The sequence below is a fragment of the Mustela lutreola genome, chromosome 6 (genome assembly GCF_030435805.1).
Source record: "Mustela lutreola isolate mMusLut2 chromosome 6, mMusLut2.pri, whole genome shotgun sequence".
Taxonomy (NCBI): domain Eukaryota; kingdom Metazoa; phylum Chordata; class Mammalia; order Carnivora; family Mustelidae; genus Mustela; species Mustela lutreola.
In genome coordinates this window covers 102548244-102553226 of record NC_081295.1, presented here as the reverse complement: position 1 = coordinate 102553226, position 4983 = coordinate 102548244, and the positions used below count along the sequence as shown (strand labels likewise).

Below are 4983 nucleotides of genomic sequence, written 5' to 3'. Positions count from 1 at the left end.
TAAATTGGGATGGGAGGTTGAGATGATCAGGTTAGCCTGGAAAAGCCACTGTAAAGATGTTTCTGTCAACAACCTGGTAATAGTAATAAATGCTTTGGGGTGTAGCGAGGATGGCCCAACTGCTATGGCATGACTCTGGCATACCAGGAGCACATTCAGCTGGGGGAGCACATTCAGCTGGCAGGACCCAAAGAAAGAAATCTGTGAGATGAGAACATTAAAAGTGGAAGGAGATGAGGAACTCAGATACTTTACGAAGGGTAGTTTGGAAGCACGTGATTATTTGGACTGTGATGGGTAAGACGACAGTGAGCAAATGCTTTGAGAAATACAGTATAGCGATCAGAGGTAAAGGTCGGAATAATAGGTTTAGTAGCTGTGAGGGTAACAGTAAAATACCCATTAACAGGCAATAGTAGTGAAAGGAGACTACTTTTGTTGTTTAATGAGTATCTTTTCATGTTTTCACTCCTCTAGTGGCCTGTATGGAAGTGTTATCATTAGATTCTGTGTGATTCCTAGACTTTTTGATTTCATAAGCCAATAAAATTTCTAATTGTACTGATATAAATTTGCCAGCTTTCAAAATTTTTATGTATTTTTGACAATTAAGGACAATAAAAAAGTCCCTGCCATCTGCTAACACTATAATGTGCTAACATAAAGTGTACTTTCATATTATAAAAACGCAAGAAAGGCAAAATCTCAGAATAAAAAAATAAAAGTGGTCTTTCTCAAGAAAGCACATCTTGCAATTACAGTAATGCCTATTCTTAAATTGATTTACACATGCATATGCATCTATTCATCTATCAATTTATTGATCTATATTTTTGTTTCATGATTTCCGTAGCTCCTTAGCTGTTTTATTTTGTCATAAAAACCTTGCTATGGACTGATTCTAGACTGATAACCAAGAAACCCTGGGTTTCTTGAAAGTGGTATTTCATACAAATTCCTTGGGAATGGGCATAATTTCAATGCAGAGGTATATTCCAGAAAAGGAATCCAAGTAGAAGGATCAGCAGAGTAAACGTCCTGTGGCAAGAGAGAGTATGGCCAGTTTGAGGAGCTGAAATCATGGGACATGACTGAAAGGCCAAGGCTGGCTTAAGATGAAAATGTAGAACCGAGTCTGAAAGGAGAGTAAGGAGTCGGGGGAGAGGTTGAAGGGGAAGTGACCAGAATGTTTTCTTCTCATTGACTGCTCACCTCCTGCACCACTAGCTACCTTCTCTGACCACTCTGGGAATTTATATGGTGGGAAGTAGTGGAGTGTAGGGAGTTCAGTAGTATCCAGAATTCATGTTCACTCAGGACCTCGGAATGCCTCTTTAGTTGGAAATAAGGTATTTGTAGGAGTATTTCATCATAATGAGGTCATACTGGCTAAATCTAATATGACTAGTATCCTTATTAGAAGAAGTGAGACAGATACACGATGGAGAAAACTGTGTGAGGGGGGCGGGAGATATTGGAGGGATACATGTGCACACCAAGGAATGCTGAGGATTACTGACAACCAGGAGAAGCTGGAAGAGGCAAAGAAGGCTCCTCCCCCTACAGACTTTAGAGAGAGTAATGGCCTTGATTTTAGACCTCTAGCCTTCAGGACTGTGTGGTGTGCATTGTTATAAACCACCCGGTTGGAGGTAATCTGTTATGGCAGCCTTAGGTAACTACTGTAGGAAGCTAAGAGCAGTAGGTTGCAAGTTTCCATGTGCTTGCTTCCTATTCTCTGGGCCTATAGATGTTCAACATGGACCCTTTATTTTTGAAAAGCACATTTGTGGATTATTTAGGCCTGCTGTTACTGTCCATCACCAGGGTCACTTACTATCTTGATGTAAGTGGTGCTTTCACTTGTGGTTTCTTTCTTTTGTAGGCTCTAAGAGCCTGGGGTGGCTTTTAAGTTCTACTGACCTTAGCCAGGTCATTCCTTAGGTAGCCTTTGTGGTCTGGGCTCTAACACAGCTCAGCACTCTGACTCTCCCTGTTCTGTGGCCCAGATCTGGTCTACAGAAAACCCACAAAATATCTTTTGCTTTATATCAACTTCTGGGAATACAGGCCCATCTCAACTCAGCCACCACTCTTTGCCCATCCTGAGAGGGGTTAGCCTGCAGTTTCTTGCTTTTATGTTTTCTAGATCATAGTAGTGTAAGGGCCTATTTAGCCAGAGCAGCCCCACCTCAGTTGAACAGCCATTTTGTTGTTTATGCAGTAAAACTTAAATTGACCCTGACCCCTACCCCCAAGGGGAACTTATTTAAAAGCAAGTCAGAAAACCAGTCCCAGGTTACAAAGCCCAAATACAAGGGTGGATCAGGTCAGGTAGAGATAACAGCCCAAATGCAGGGATGAGTCGGGTCAGGTGGAGACATCCAATCAGTAAAGCGTACATACTGTCTCCCTAGCTACCAAGGAGTGTGGGCCCCGTCTTTGGGGGGCCAATTCTCACCAAGGTGATAGGCTAGTGCAAGTGTCTACTATGGGTTGAATTGTAGTTCAATTGGCCACCCGTGTATGACCTAGCATGACTGTAGCTTTCTCTGTGTATTGCAATTTCATTGGCAACCTGTGTGTGGCCAGGCTCAATCACATGGCCTTTGCTTTATAAAAGTTAGTCTGTGAGGCAGGGAGGGGTTGCGCTCTCTGTAAGAGGCAGCCCTGACCAGTCTGTTTGACAGTCGGTTTGATTCTTGATGCTTGGCGCGAAATTTTCAAGCTTTGCTTGACCTTCGCTTTATATCAGTCTCGCTCCTTTGACCATGGACCCATTATTGGGGGACCCAACACTGGGGATCCAACAGTAGAAGACCAGCAACTGTAACTCTCAGCTTTAAGGCATACAGGACTATGTTCTCTGAGGGGACTCCCTGAAATTCTTGTAATTAAGTTTGATGTTAGAGGCAGACACCCTCCCCAGTTTTCTCCCCAAAAAAGGAGGAGAAATTCACAACACACCAGCAGTTGTTTTTTTTTTTTTCAACTTTTGATCCTTGTTGATCCCTAAGGTAAGGGACTTATGGGATGTTTAACTTGTTTTTATAAACCTCCTTTGAGAATTTTTATATTTAGCACTTCTCATTGATGTCTGATCATCAACTTCTTATTGATATCTGCCATCTTAAGGTGTTGGTTAAAACTTCTGATCAACTTCTTGTTGATATCTGCCATCTTAAGGTGTTGGTTAAAACTTCCACCTTAGTTTTTTTTTTTTTCCTTTTGATCCATGTTTAATGTTTGCTTGTTCCTTAGACAGCTACTTCTGTAAGAGCAGACACTTTTTTTCTAACAAGTGTATTCTCAGTACCAACCTAAAAGCTTACCTTATGGTAGGACAATAAATAAATTATTTATGGTATGAATGAATGAATGCAATTATGGAATAAACATATTTCCCTGGTACTAAATTTTATTTTATTTTGTTTTTATTTTTTTAAAAAAATTTATTTATTTTAGAGAGAGAGAAAGAGAGTGTGTGTTAATAGGGACAGGGGCAGAAGGAGAGAATCCTTAGGTAGACTCCCTGCTAGTGTGTAGCCTGTCCTGGGGCTCTGTCTCATGACCCATGAGATCATGATCTGAGTGAAACCAAGAGTCAGATGCTTAACTGACTGAGCCACCCAGGCGCCTCCCTGGTACTAAATTTTAAAATAAAAATGTGATGTTTTAAATAGGGACATGTTTAGATGGAACAGTGTTTTCAACATTAGCTTTATAGAAGTTCTAAGCTAACATTCTAAGCTTACTTCATACCATATTTTTACATTAATTTTTAAAATTTTTATTAACATATAATGTATTATTTGCCGCAGGGGTAGAGGCCTGTGAATCGTCAGGCTTACACATTTCACAGCACTCTAGATTAAATTTTCTAAAGGAATATATGGATGGCATGTCCCTTAGATTATCTTTTTTAAATAGTTTGTTTCTTAGCCACTTTTTAATAGAGAAAACAGATTTGGGTACTAATTTCTTTGATGAATAAAAAATGTTGATATCTGGTACCCCTGGCTATAAAAATATATGTTTATAAAAAATAAAAAATTTTTAAAAAAGTAATAAATGCTTAAAACTCAAAAAAAAAAAAATGTTGATATCTGTAGCTCTTTCCACCATCTTTCTGCTCCATTATACTAGTGTGCATAAATGTGCTGGCAGATGCTTTCCCGAGCATTAACAATGCCATAAAGAGAGGCAGATGCCAGATTCTTATTAGGCCATAGTCCAGTTTCTAACTGTGATGTTGAATCTTGGTTACATGGGTGAATTTGATTGCCAATGATCACTAGCTGGGAAAATTGTTGTGAACCTCATGGACAGGTTAAACAAGTGTGAATTGTTCAGCCCTTGATTTGATGCACAACTCAAAGATTTAGAAAAATGGCAGAATAATCTGCGCCTGTCCTGCCAGTTTGGTTTTCCTTCCTGACAACCTCACTGGCATCATGGATCATGAAGAAACGAAACAAAAACACACAAGAGGGAAAATCTCGGGATTCTTTTTCTAGGAATATAATACATGCAAATAAGATGCTTCAGTTGAAAAAAATTGTTAATATCTCTAGAGCTGATCGATGGCAGACCCATATTCTTGAGAAACTGGATTATCAAGTATTGTTATTTAACATTCTAATATAAATGTTGAGATACTGATACCAATAATTTTCCTAAGTTAAAGGAAGTATTACTCACATAAGAATCAATTTAAATGCAATCTGTATCAAAATACCAAAAACATTTTTCAGAGAACTAGAACAAACAAAACAAAAATGTGTACGGAACCATAAAAGACCCTGAGTGGCCAAAGTAACCTTGAGAAAACAACAAAAACAACAACAACAAAACGACAGCAAAAAACCAAAGCTGGAGGTATCACAATTTCAGATTTCAAGACCACAAAGCCATAGTAATCAAAACATTATGATAACTGGCACAAAAATAGGTACATAGATCAATAGAACAGAATAAAGAGCC

General features: G+C 39.0%; 1 pseudogene; it reads left to right on the top strand.

Annotated features, from left to right (window-relative positions):
* The first annotated feature begins 233 nt into the window (after nucleotides 1–233).
* LOC131834644 (small ribosomal subunit protein uS8-like) lies at nucleotides 234–4517 on the top strand (annotated as a pseudogene).
* Nucleotides 4518–4983: the final 466 nt, after the last annotated feature.